This window comes from Ceratotherium simum, chromosome 31 (genome assembly GCF_057802395.1).
Source record: "Ceratotherium simum simum isolate JZ-2026a chromosome 31, ASM5780239v1, whole genome shotgun sequence".
Taxonomy (NCBI): Eukaryota; Metazoa; Chordata; class Mammalia; order Perissodactyla; family Rhinocerotidae; genus Ceratotherium; species Ceratotherium simum.
In genome coordinates, this window is record NC_141930.1 from 32,125,225 (window position 1) to 32,140,162 (window position 14,938).

The following is a 14,938-nucleotide window of genomic DNA, read 5'->3' on the forward strand; positions in this document are numbered from 1 at the left end:
AGTGATTTTTTTTAAAAAAATGTTTCCAGGAACTTCTTTGCCTTTTTTATTTCATAAATTTCTTTCTTTTGGTTTATTTGAAGTTTTTTCCCTAAATTCTTTAGTTGAAAATTACTTATTTTATTCTTGTTAAATTGTGTATGTATGTCTGAAAGATAACAGTTTTCTTTGAACATTGCTTAGTAAAGGCTAAATCCTAGACTGGGGCTATATAGTTTTCATCGTTGTTATTTTCTTGATGTTAAAATTTTAGTTATTTCTTCTGTGGTTCAAAAGATAATGTTTTTAAATTCCAAGTTTTATACATTGGTGGATTTTTTTGCATTTTTATTATTGTTACTGTCTGATGTTACTGCCTTTTGATCAGAAAAAATAGTCTTCAATATTTCTACTCTTAAAAACTTATTGATGGGCTGGCCCCATGGCTTAGCGGTTAAGTGCGCACGCTCCGCTGCTGGCGGCCCGGGTTCGGATCCCGGGCGCGCATCGACGCACCGCTTCTCCGGCCATGCTGAGGCCGCGTCCCACATGCAGCAACTAGAAGGATGTGCAGCTATGACATACAACTATCTACTGGGGCTTTGGGGGGAAAAAAATAAATAAATCTTAAAAAAAAAAAAAACTTATTGAGGGGTTTTGTGACCTAATAAACAATTTCTAGAATATTATCAGTTCTATCATTAATTTTTCCAAGTAAATATAATTATAGGTAGGTATATATCATATATTTTGACCTCCATTTCTTACCTTATCACTTTTATAGTCTCGTGATTGATTCTCTGCTGTGTAATGTTCATGTATTGTTGTACAGTTAAACTTCCCCTTCTGTTTTGAAAACAGAAACTCTATGTATTCTGAGGGGATTAGAGGGTTTAATATAGGAATTAGAGCCTGCATGAATGTTGAGAGAGCTGGGGTAGCAAAGGTCAAGGGAGTCACTGCTGAAAGCCAGGAAAGCTCTAAATGAAATTTCAGGAAAACAGACGCTGAAGCACCCACCAAAGCTGATGGTTTTCCATGGCTCACTAGGAAGCTGCTGCAACACTCCAGAGTCTCTTCAAAGCCCCAATGATGTGGCTCAATCTGCACGAAATGGGTAGTTCTCAATTACTTGACAGGAAGCTACTGTGAAACTGCATCTGGCTACAAACACCTCTGGAGAGTAAGCTTGGGCTGCTTTTCTACACTCCAAACCTTGCACGTGTTCTTTTCATTGGCAAACTTGAAGTTATAAAGGGGATTCAGGAAAATATAGAATCTCTGCGTTACAATGCTGATCAGATTCTAGAAGAGGGGTGAGAACAATGGCAAGATGACAGCAGACAATCCAGCACTGTACACCCTGTTTTAAACTCAGCAGTCTTAACTTATGTTTTTTGCCCCTATTGAACTTCCAAATAAAGACCCTTACGATATGTTTCTGTCTAACGTGATTCAGCTTATATTTCTCACATCACCTCAGATATCCTCACCCTCTCTTCAAAAGGTGAGACTGAAACGTCATTCTAGCCATTCTAGAATGAACATATTGATGTTCATTCATCTTTCTGTGCAGATGCAATCTCTCTTTGATATTCTGTAGGTTGAATGCTGAAATATAGGGTTAACTACCATTATCACAACAAATATTACATACTAGGAGAATGGCAGAAGGGGATAAAGATAAAAAGTTAATATGTACAGGCTTAATAGTCTATTTCTATAACTATCCTTGCGATCCTAGTAAGTATTTCCACCTTCTTTTATTGCCCACTCCATTTTTTACCTTAGACATTGCCTCAGCTGATTTTACTTCTTCACCTGAAGAGACTGCCATTAATGATCCTTCTTGTAATACAGTTGCTCTCATTTTTCATTTGGCTCTATCACTGGACACGGCAGTGCCAAGGGAAACCCTAGAAAAGCACCTGACTTCCAGTAATATTCCTCCGTGCCCTCATTGTATAGGACTGTTTCCCCTTAGTAATTAAGTTCAGTTTTATCAATACATACAGCAGCCTCCTCCTTTGTATATTGGTTCAGTGGCATGAGGCACCCTAAGTAGCCAACTGGTAGTTTAAGCTTCCAGTTCAGTAGGACCCTGGTTGTGTCTCCTAGTAAAGGAGTTCTTTTTTGGGAAACTAAGTCAGCTGTCTACATCACATGGCCTAAAATTGTAGGGACAGGAAGCAAAATTTTTGCTCATGGCCCATTGAGGTAATAGAGTAGTTATTCCAATTTCTGTCCTTCATTCTCCAACTTATGTATTCTCATTATGGGAAATTAGTCTCACAAAGTGATGTCTGGTTCAGAGCATGTATTGCATTTACCCTAGCTATGCAAAACGTCAGCCATCTGGTACTGTAACGGAATTTCCAGTAGATTGGTCCATGGTTGTATCAGGACAGCTTGCTTTAGAGATTGGCATATTTGGTAAGATCAGTAACTTCCATGGGCATGAGGCCATGGCTATACATCTTTCACTGTAAAATGAAAGCCCTTGTTCAGAAGCAATTCTAGTGGAATACCATAGCAGTGAATAAGGCATTTTGTAAGTTCAGGAATTGGGGTTTTTGTGGAAATATTGTGGGTATGGCAGGTAAATATATATGGAGAATAATGGACTGTTCTGGTTAGGACAGATTACTGTCCTTTACATGATGGAAGTTGTTGATTATGATCAGTCTGCCACCAAGTGGCTGGCTAGTCACCCGAGGTAGCATTGCAATATCAGGGGCTCAGTGTTAGTTACTAGATGTATAGAAATCTGTATTGCTGAGTCCATACATAACCTCACTCCCTGCCGCAATGAACAGTTTGTTCCTTAGCCTTTTGAACAGGACTGGTGAGGCTGGGGAAGGAAGTTGACTGATATTCTCAGAATGTTCAGCTTGCCCATGTGATGATTAAGAGGTTCCTCGCAGTGGGACGTATATACTCAGAAGACTTATGTATCCTCATACTTTGTGCCCGTTTTTGAGATGTTCACCTATATTTCTCTTCTGCAAATCTTCTTGTCACTAGGTTTTAATCTAATGTCTTCCAAAACCCTCAGTGGGGCTCTAATACTTCAGCTGTGCCTTTGAATAGTGTTGGCATATTGTGCAGTCATCAGGAAACCAGGCCTGCGAGTTTTTTCCCCTCTTAGTGAATGCCAGAGTTGTGATGGAAGAAAAGGATGCAATGTAGCAGGAGTAAGTACCTTGTGAACCTGAACCTCTTGTACCTGACTTCATGGCTTGATGGATTAGACAATATCCACTTTATGATGGGCAGCCTCAGGTAACACAGTAACTTGGGAGACCATTCACTCTTTCATTCTCTTTACAGATCTAGTAGCAAGCCATAAGCTCTTTTACAAAAGGAAAATAGTTATCTGCTTCAAAATCCTAAGGGTCCCAAATATGATTCTCCTTTAGGACTTGCCAAAGCTTCATACAATATCCGTTTCTTCTGCATACACTTCATGCATCTGCTGGGAAATGTGACCCAGATAGCAGAGCAACTTGGATGTTAGTGTGGACCTTCTGGAAGAGAGCCTCTTGGTCTGGACTTTACACAGAACAGGCAGCCTTAAAAGTTATTTGGTAAATGAGTCAGAGCAGCATACCCATATATAATATATTGCCTCCAAAATTCAGAGCTACTCACCTACCAGCAGCTTGTCCCTTTACCTTAGAGGGGACATCTCACATGCCCAGACCACTGGATACTTAGAAATTTTACTGTGCTGATATGCTCCTGAATTTTCATGGGCCTTATCGCTCACCCTCTATCACTCATGTGTCTTGCTCTGGTAGCTCAGGTTGTTGTTACTTCCTGTTTACTAGGGCTAAGAAGCATATTGCCATAAATGTACTGGATTAGTGTGATATCTTGAAGAATAGCAAGAACACCAATATCTCTACCAACTAGATTTAACGGAGGACTAGAGAGTTGATATAATCCAGAGATAAGACAGTGAAAGTATATTACTGTCCCTGTATGTAAAATCAAACTGCTTCCTGTGGTCTATACCAGGAGTTGACAAACTGGCCTGTGGGAATCCAGCCCAGCACTTATTTCTGTAAATACAGCTAGATTGGAATACAGCAATGCCGTTTCCTTTACCTATTCCCTGTGGCTGCTTTTGGCAGAGTTGAGTAGTTGTGACAGAGATCATCTGGCTAATGTTTTTACTATTTGTCCCTTTACAAAAAAAATTTGTTGACCCCTGGTCTATACAGTATTAACAGGAAAAGAGGGGGAAGAAATCACCAAATCAACAGCTACATGTCAGGTAGTAGTGACATTGTTGGTTTGCTCCAGCAAAGAGATCATAGGTGAAATAGCAGTTTTATTGGAGTCACTACCTGATTAAATTGATGATAATCCATTGATTGTTGTTATATGTTTTCTACAGGACACATATTTAACTTGAATGAGAATGCAATAGGAATCTCCTCCCCTTTGTCATTTGGAATGAGAGATAGTTTGAGGGATTTCACTTGGCTCTATCTACCATAATAATACTCATTCCATGGTAAGGACCAACAGGAATTCCCCAACAGTTGCTTTTATGTCTATTCCACTAAGATTCTGGGTGTAAGGATATATCTCTTACCTGTGGTGAGAGACCTACTGGGCCCAAAGTCCATTTATGACCTGACTATCAATAATCTCCTGGTGCTCCAGGATGGCATTAGAATGCCCTCCGAGCCAGTGTTCAGTAATCCCAAAAAAGTGGTTAGTTACCTTCCCTGAATACATAGCCTGGAAAATGGCCACAGGTCCCTTTGATGAAGACTAGAAAGTATACTTAACAATATAAAATTTTAACATTGTAGTTGGTGACTGACTCAGGTCTTGGAATTGGGTGAGGGGTAGTGATTCTCTTGATTTAAGTTAAGTTGGATCTCTGAACACCAGATACTGTTTTTTTGTTGTTTTATTTTTGTAGGCTTTTATTTATTTTTTTATTGTGGTAACATTGGTTTATGACCTTATATAAATTTCGAGTGTACATCAGTATATTTCGATTTCTGTATAGATTACATCATGTTCACCACTCAAAGACTAATTACAACCCATCACCACACACGTGCCTAATCACCCCTTTCGCTCTCCTCCCTGTCCCATCCTCCCTGCCCCCTTCCTCTCTGGTAACCACCAATCCAGTCTCTGTCTCTGTGTGATTGTTGTTGATTTTATCTTCTACTTATGAGTGAGATCATACGGTATTTGACTTTCTCCCTCTGACTTATTTCGCTTAGCATAATACCCTCGAAGTCCATCCATGTTGTCACAAATGCCTGGATTTCATAATTTCTTATGGCTGAGTAGTATTCCATTGTGTCTACATACCACATCTTCATCCATTTGTCCCTTCATGGGCACTTAGGTTACTTCTAAGTCTTGGCTATTGTGAATAACGCTGCAGTGAACACAGGGGTGCGTGTATCTTTACGCATTGGTGTTTTCATGTTCTTTGGATAAATACTCAGCAGTGGAATAGCTGGATCTTATGGTAGTTCGAGTCTTAATTTTTTTTTTTATAATTTTATTTATTTATTTATTTTTCCCCCCAAAGCCCCAGTAGATAGTTGTATGTCATAGCTGCACATCCTTCTAGTTGCTGTATGTGGGATGCGGCCTCAGCATGGCCGGAGAAGCGGTGCGTCGGTGCGCGCCCAGGATCCGAACCCGGGCCGCCAGCAGCGGAGCGCGCACACTTAATCTCTAAGCCACAGGGCCGGCCCCGAGTCTTAATTTTTTGAGGTATCACCGTACTGTTTTCCATAGTGGCTGCCCCAGTTTGCACTCCCACCAGCAGTGTGTGAGAGTTCCCTTCTCTCCACATCCTCTCGGACACTTGTTATTTCCTGTCTTGTTAATTATAGCCATTCTGACAGGCGTGAGGTGATATCTCATTGTAGTTTTGATTTGCATTTCCTTGCTAGTTAATGATGTTGAACATCTTTTCATGTGCCTGTTGGCCATCTGTATATCTTCTTTGGAGAAATGTCTGTTCAGGTCTTTTGCCCACGTATTAACTGGGTTGTTAGTTTTTTTTTGTTGTTGAGATGTATGAGTTCTTTGTATATTTGGGAGATTAACTCCTTATCAGATATATGGTTTGCAAATATCTTCTCTCAGTTGGTTAGGTTGTCTTTTCGTTTTGTTGATCTTCCTTTGCTGTGCAGAAGCTTTTTAGTTTGATATAGTCCCATTTGTTTTATTTTTTCTGTTGTTTCCGTTGCCTGGTCAGACATGGTAGTTGAAAATATGTTGCTAAGACCAGTGTTGAAGAGCATACTGCCTGTGTTTTCTTCTGAAGTTGCATGGTTTCAGGTCTTTTATTCAAGTCTTTAATCCATCTTGAGTTAATTTTTGTGTGTGGTGTAATATAAGGGTCTACTTTCATTTTTTTGCGTGTGGCTGACCAGGTTCCCCAACACCATTTGTTGAAGAGACTTGCCTTTCTCCATTGTACGTTCTTGGCTCCCTTGCTGAAAAGAAGCTGTCCATAGATGTGTGGGTAGATATTGTTTTTTAAAAAAACAGTTTTAATAAGCCATTTTGGCCCGTTCTATGATAGCCCTAGGGGCAACCACTGCCAAAATTTTTTCTGTGTCAAAGCTTCTGTTTCCTCTGGCTCTGCTGCCTGTAATGGCACCACATCACGTCTCTGGTTACGTGCTGCTAATTGACCTCAGCCACTTCCGATTCCTGTCATTTCCATTAAATTTTGTCTTCGTTCCCTGTCCTGCAGAGCACTACTACAGAGCCTTTTGAGGTTGTATTTCTCAAAGCCTTGGTGAAGGGAGTATTCTCTGGACCCTCCCAGGGTATACATAATAAATCCCTTCCAGTATACCTATCATCACCGTCATTCTTGGGTGATTCAAAGGTCACTAAATTCAGCATCATTAAATGGTCAGTAAATTTGTTCTTTAAAGGGCCAGATAGTAAATATTTTAGGATTTGCTGGTCACATGCAGTCTTTGTCACATTTTTCCCTGTGTGTGCGCGCGCATGCGCATGTGTGTTACCACCCTTTAAACATGTAAAAACCAGGAGCAAGTGGTTCTCTAACTTTGGTCTCAGTACCCTTTTTCACATACTCAAAAGGTATTGAGGACCCCAAAGTGATTTTGTTTATATGGATTATATCTATCAATATTTTCTGTGTTAGAAATTAAAACAAATTTGAGATATTTAGTCATTTTAAAATAATAAACCTACTACATGTTAGCATAAATAAGATTTTTTTATTGAAAACTATTTTCTAAAATGAAAGTTATTGAGAAGAGGGGCATTGTTTTATTTTTTGCAAATCTCTTTAATGTTTGGCTTAATGGATTCTGATATCTGCTTCTCCGTCTCATCTGTTGCAATATCTTTTGATCGAAGCATATGACAAAAATCCAGCCTTTCACTCGTGTAATTGGAAATGAGAGGAATATTTAAATAGCCTTTTCAGATACTTTTGGATATTTTTCCTTGATACTAAATCAAAAACCAACAAATGATAATTTCTTAAATGTTAGTTTCATTGTACAATATGGAACTGTGTCAATGAATTTTTTTCATACTCTTTATACTAGTATCCATTGAATTGATCATTTGAAAAGCACTTGTTCACTGAATTATGCACATCTTGGAAATGTTGACACATTTTATTAAAATAGAAAAATCACATTTGTTAATATAGCTACCAGTGTTATTAGAAAGATCCTAGGTTGCGGGAAGCTCTCAAGCTTATAGTGGCAGATACAAGTGTTCTAAAGTTTTACTTTCTTTTTCGAGAGTCACATTTTATCATAGGTAACAAATTCTGTCAGTTGTTCATTGAAGTAACAGGCTCACGTTGATCATTTTTGAGAAAATGTCAAAAACCCAAGTCTTAAATAACCAAAGTGTCATTTTTCAGATAGAAATAATGTACCGTGGAAAGACTAGCTAGTTAGCACACAGCCAAAACAATTGTACAAGTACTTTTCCGTGAGACAAACATACTTTGTAAGTGGCAGAAGTGCTTTATATGTACTTCTCATTTCGTCACAAAGAATATTAAAAAGATGTGTACTCAGTGGTCAAGATTTGATTACTATATCAAGGATATTCCAAAATAAACCTGCCTTTTTCTTTTTCACTTTGAGTGCCTTGAAGTAAAGGATACAATGACTAAAACTACAGTTTGGTGATACTGTCTTTAATTTATGTTAAGGTTTCAACTATTTTATCATCTGTGCAAATTTCAACAAGGTGTAAAAGATAAATCTCATGTTAGTATTATAGTTTAGACCTTACCAATCCTCTGAAAGTGTTCCAGTCATCCCCAGGATTCTGTGGAGGACAGATTGAAAATCATTGGTGTAGAGAATGGTTGGCAAACTGTCTGTAAAGGGCCACATTGTAAATATTTGAGGCTTTGTGGACCAAATGGTCTCTATCCAAGCTACTAAACCGTACTATCCTAGCAAAAGATTAGTGAGACAATATAAATAAATGGGTGTGGCTATGTTCCAGTAAAACTTGACACAAACAGGTAACAGGCTACATCTGGCCTGCAGGCTGTTACTTGCCTTCCTGTGGTCTACAGTGTCTCATCTTGGCATCTTATGTTCCTTTAATGTTGGCCTTCGGGTCCGGGTTTCAGACAGTCAACCTAGCAAACTGTTAATAGCTAACATTGAGTCTAGAATCTCTAGTCATTACATCCATACAAATAATTTTGGCCTTATTCAGCATTATGTTTGTCCTTCCTGTTCTTGACTCCCATTGGATCCATTCCCTTACATATTTACTATGTTTCTGCCAAAATAAGTGCAATCTTGGCAACTACAATTTCTCCTTGGGTAGATTTTTTAACTCCCCTGGGATCTGGGGATTTGAAAGTAGCAGTGGGTCTGTGAGTAATGCAGTGCTGGGAGAGGTTGCTGAGAAGGATCAGCTTATTGAGAAGGGAACCTCAGGCAAGGTGACACTAATCTCAGATAAGGGAGAAGAGGCTGCTGCTGCTGGCAAGGGAAGCTTGATGAGATTTGGAGGGACAGCTGGGACATCTCCAAATCTTGCCTCTTTTAGTCACTGGATCCCAGACAACTACAGTTGTCAGCTCTTCTGCAGTGGAATGCCCTGGTCTACCAGAGTTTTATTTTGCACTGGTGGTAAGGTCATTACTGCCTTCAGGTTGAAGCAGATCAGAGAATCAGTTCCAGATTCCTGTCTTTATGGTTTTTTCCCCTAGGATTATATTTGTTTTTGTCTGGATTGAGCTTAGAAAACAGAACCTATTTTAAATACTCTACAATTAAAAGGTTTAATATTAGAATTAGAACTTACATGAATTTGGGGAGAGCTGGGGCAGTGAAGGGTAAGGGAGTTGCTGCCAAAGACCTGGGCAGTCATCTGAAGTACTGAAGCTGGTGGCTGTTGGTAAATGGCTGCAGTTCTTTAGAGATTCCTACCAGTTGTCTACTGAGACACTAATGCAGGTAGTTCACTTGGAAACCCTTTGTGAATCTTAACATTTCCCAAATATCTGACTACAGCCACTTCTGGAGATTGATAGACTCTCTCTTTCTCTGTCGCATTCCAGGACTTGTGTGGGTATCTTTCGTTGGCAAACTTGAAACCAGAGCTTACTGGGAAGGGGATTCTGGATAATGTAGTTCTTGGCTTCTCTGTCATGCAGAGGAAACATTTGAAAAGGAATGAGGAAACCTTTGAAAAGAAATGATGCTGATGTGATGACACATGATCCAGTATATCTCCCTGCCTTCCACAGTTTGGTTGGTGGTACATATGCCAGAAGCCACATTGAGAGACCAACTGCCCAGGAGAAACATTTGTAAGATGTAAATAAGAGTATTAATTATATTTGTAATGTCAAAGAGCTCCCACAAGTCAAGAAGGAAAAGGCAAACAATCCGTTAGAAAAATGGGCAGAGGCTATGAACAGACAGATCAAAGAAGAAATACAAATAGCAGATATGTGAGTAGCTGTTCAGTCTACTTGGGATTAAGGAAATGCAAAATTAAGATACCTTTTTTTCCTTTATATAACTGGGAAAAATTAAATCAATAGTATACATTATTTTTGAGAATTTAGGGGAAAGAACTTTCTCATACACTTGTGTACAAAGAAAATGAGTGCAGAATATATGTCTGTGGTTTGCATCTGTCTAGAAATCTACCTACTACTACACTATTCATAGTCATGCTTCCAATGAGTAATTGATGTGGATCTGAGTGAGTATGGAGCATTTGAATTTTGTAATTTTAATCTCGTATTTTTTTGATCTCAACAGAAGAGTTTAAAAAACCCATGATAAACAGTATTTGTTTACTAGGCCCACACCTAATATAGTCATTGACAGGAGAGAGTTCAGGCATCAAGACAGTCAAGTTTTTATTCAGTGCAAATTTTCTAGTTACTAGAAATATTGGGTATAATAGAACCTTTTGCTAGCACACACTAATTTATTAATGGTGGGGAGAACTATCAACCAGAGATGCTTTATTTCAAGTTCTATGTAATGGTATGAAAAATTCCCAGCTGATAACAAATTGAGTTCTAATCTCTAGGCCTTTTAGGGTATTAAATCAATATATGCAAAGACAGGATTATCTAAGTTTCTCTTTTGGGGGGGCATTTATTGATAAATTGATTGATAAATTTCTTAGATTTCTGTGCTAGCATTGCTAGATCAAATATATTTTTAACTGAATTGTGAGATACTGTAACCTTTTCTTCATGCTTTCCCTCCCACACAATACACACACAGCTGTTTACTCCCTAAAGAAAGGCAGGCAGTGGTGCTATAAAAAACAAAACTTATTTTAGCTGTTACTGTTTCATTGCTAGGGTTCATTCCCCCTGATGTCAGAGCCGTTTTGGGTCTTAGAGTAATGTAAAATAAAACAATGACGTGGCTGATGATCACATGGAACATTTTCTAGTGGGAGCCTCAAACAATATGATATAGTATGGACTTTTGGTCAGACTAATAATGTAACCACAAGAAACCCCTGTCCCCAGGACAGCATGATTATCGATTGTTCTTCATGTCATAAACTCTTTTTGCTTTTACTACCGTAAGTCTTTTACCTTACAATTCAGCATATTCTCTGTGCTAACCATCTAATGTGCTCATTCTGAGTATGGGGGATGATTCTGTGTTTATTAAGACAGTAGAGTCTGTACGTTCTTACGTGCCTGGAACTGTCTCCTCCCCTACCTGCTTCATCGCAGCATAGCACTGACCATGAAATAAAGACAACACTCTCCCACAGTGCACCAGGTAATCAAAAATGCAAGACATCTAGAAATTATAAGTACTACCTACCTGTGCATGCATAGGCGCGCACACATGCAATTTGACCACACTATTTCATTCTCTCTTATGGGATTCTTAGCGTCCTTTTTCATGCTGAAACCTCCTTCAGACTTTGTTACTGTGCTCCAGTGATCTGACCATTATCCTCACAGTAGTCTTTTAAAAACCTAAATTCACACTATATCTTTTTCTATAGACAAAATTCTTCATGACTTTACATTGTACAGTCATGTGTTGCTTAATGATGTGCATACGCTCATCGTTAGGTGATTTCATCCTTGTGTGAACATCAGAGTGTATTTACACAAACCTATTTGGTATAGCCTACCACACACCTAGGCTGTATGGTATAGCCTGTTGCTTCCAGGCTACAAACTTGTACAGCATGTTACTGTAATGAATACTGTAGGCATTTGTAACACAATGATAAGTATTTGTGTATTGAAACATAGAAAAGGTATAGTAAAAATACAGTATAAACAATAAAAAATGGTACACCTGTATAGGGCACTTACCATGAGTGGAGCTTGCAGGACTGGAAGTTGCTCTGCGTGAGTCAGTGAGTGGTGAGTGAGTGTGAAGGCCCAGGATATTACTGGACACTACTGTAGACTTTATAAACACTGTACACTTAGGCTACACTAAATTTATTTAAAAGTATTCTTCTTTCTTAAAAAATTAACCTTAGCTTACTATAACTTTATAAACTTTAATTTTTTTAACTTTTTGATTCTTATAATAACACTTAGCTTAAAACAAACACATTGTACAGCTGTACAAAAATATTTTCTTTATATTCTTATTCTATAAGCTTTTTTCTATTTTTAAAATTTTGAAATTTTTTTAAACTTTTTTGTTGAAAACTAAGACACAAATACACATTAGCCTAGGCCTACACAGGATCAGAATCATCACTATCACTATCTCCACCTCTACATCTTGTGCACTGGAAGGTCTTCAGGGGCAGTAACATGCGTGGAGCTGTCATCTCCTATAATAACAATGCCCTCTTCTGGAATACCTCCTGAAGAACCTGTCTGAGCTTCTTGAGGAGGTGTCCCTCTTTTCAGAAATATGTCGCTGGTGGTTTGCTTGGTTTGTTTCTTTTTTTCATCATAGATTTGCTTATAAGCAGATAATGCACCATGAACATTCCTCTCTATTAATGAAAACCTTTCGGCGTTGGGGTCCATGTTTTAAATTTTTAAAGGAGTTTGGTGAGGTCTGCAAAAGCTTCTGCTAACCCCTTCCCTGTCAATTTTTTGGAGGGTTCTTTTCTGCAATTTCCTTTTCTCTTGACTCTTTTTCAAATATGCAACATTATGACAGTTATGACTTTACTAGGCAGTAGGAATTTTTCAGCTCCATCATAATCTTATGAGACCACCCTTGTATATGCAGTCCCTCGTTGACCAAAATGTCATGCGGTGCATGACTGTATTTAAAATAAAATCCAAAACGTTTACTGTTCATGGTCTGACTTCCCCCTACTTCTCTAACTCATTCCATACCATGCTCTGCCTTGCTTACCTGCCTTGAACCTGGCTTTTTCTTTTCCCCATACCAGTTCGCTTACCTTGTAACTATAGGGATAATTCAAGGTGTGTCTCTTACTTGCAAAAGGTAGACATTAGCCAAACAGTATTGAAGAGAAACTAATTTATAACCCTGCCCATACAGTCATGTGTAACTTAAGGATGGGGTTACGTTCTGAGAAATGCGTCGTTAGGTGATTTTGTCCTTGTTTGAACATTATAGAGTGTACTTACACAAACCTAAATGATTTGGCCTACTACACACCTAGGCTATATGGTACTAATCTCATGGGACTGCTGTCTTATATGTGTTCCATTGTTGGCCGAAACATTGTTATGCCAGTGCATGACTACCTAATTTTATCTGAAGCATTTTATTGTTATTATACTGAATCTCTATATTCTAGTTCCTCAGTAACACTTTGATTTATGCAGTCTGTCAGATTTCCATCTGGACTATAGTTTTTATCTTGCATACCCTTCTCACCTGTACCCCTAAAGGTGAAACTTTGGAAACAAATTCTTTAACTTGTCCTTTTAATTAATTGTGATATGGAATAGGGGTTTCCTCATTCAAGCCTTTCTGGAAACAAAGCAAGAAGTCTCAGACTTGGATAGAGGCATTGTGTCTCAAACTGCATATTCCATATTTGGCCATGGAAAGCGATCCCCTAGGAGAAAACAGGCAGCAAGTTTATCTGAAGTATTAGATTTTATCTAATTTGGAAGTATGAATAAAAGAATCACAATTAACAATTCTCTGTATGATTATCAATTGCTACAATATTAATAGTGTGATCATTTTATAATTAGTTTAGGAAATTACATATGGAATAAATAGAGCAAACACTTTTCATATCCATGTTGATTGTAAAATGTATCCTAATTCCAAAAACATTAAAGTGTCATTTAAAATTGAATAAATGAGGAGCCAGCCCTGATGACCTAGTGGTTAAAGTTCGGCAAGCTCCACTTCAGCGGTGCAGGTTCGGTTCCCGGTTGTGGAACCATACCCCCTGTCTGTCAGTAGCTATGCTGTGGAGGCAGCTCACATAGAAAAACTAGAAGAACTTACAGCTATACACAACTATGTACTGGGGCTTTGGCGGGCAGGGGAAAGGAAGAAGAAGGAGGAAGATTGGCAACAGATGTTAGCATAGGGCCAGTCTTCCCCTGCAAAAATAAAATAAACAAGCTTAAGTCAAATAGCCTTAAAAAACAAAACAAAATTAATCAAAAACCAAAGCACTTGGCACTGCAAGTGCCCTCCGTCTCTCAAGAAAAAGAAAAAAAATGGAATAAATGTACATTTAAAACAATCTGTTGACTTAGTTGCTAAAATAGTTTGGGAATATTTACTAACATGGCAGTCTCTTTCCTGTGGTTTTTAACACCTTTGATGGGATTAATTATCTACTTCTTGGACAAACTTTTTTGATGTAAAGGATTATTAGGTTGAAAGTAGGTAAGATTAACTTCTATACCAGAAGCTAAAATAATTATTAACTTGTATTGGTGCTTTTCTCCTTGCCTTGTCCTCTTCGCTTCTCTGGTGCTAACCTTAGGCGTTAGCAAGTTTTGAGGGAAATGAATATGAATTCAGGAACATCTATGTATGCTGTGTTTGAGCATTTAAGTTCAGCTTTAGGTTTGTGTTATTTATTCATTAGCTAACAAAATGAACCAAAACTTATTTAAAAAATTAAAAACTTGTTAACATATGTAATCTTCAGGTATTTCTTTTTTCACTTCTCAGTCATCATGTATATTGCATTTGTAGGAATAACAAAACTGAAATTTGAAGCTAAGCTCCTGCCAGGTATATTGATTTTTATATTGAAAACATTACTATTTGCTGCTGGAAGCAGATCCTGAATTTATCAGATTAAATCATTTAATCATGTTGGTGTCAGAGAGTTTATAATCTGTATTAAACTTTTCCCTTTTACTTGTTTCCTTTCCTTGGTAGATAAAAAGAGAGAGGGTTCGCATAGAAATATCTTTAACATAAAGTAACTACTGTTAGGTTTTAGGAAGATATATAGCCTTTTGATGTTAACGAATTATGATATTTGGTATATTTGTGATTACATCTGTAAT

General features: G+C 38.1%; 1 protein-coding gene across 3 annotated transcripts in view; it reads left to right on the forward strand.

Moving 5' to 3' along the window:
* The window catches only part of RB1CC1 (RB1 inducible coiled-coil 1), a 94,213-nt gene that overhangs the window by 55,523 nt on the left and 23,752 nt on the right, over nt 1-14,938 (forward strand). The gene's annotated exons all lie outside the window — the stretch shown is intronic.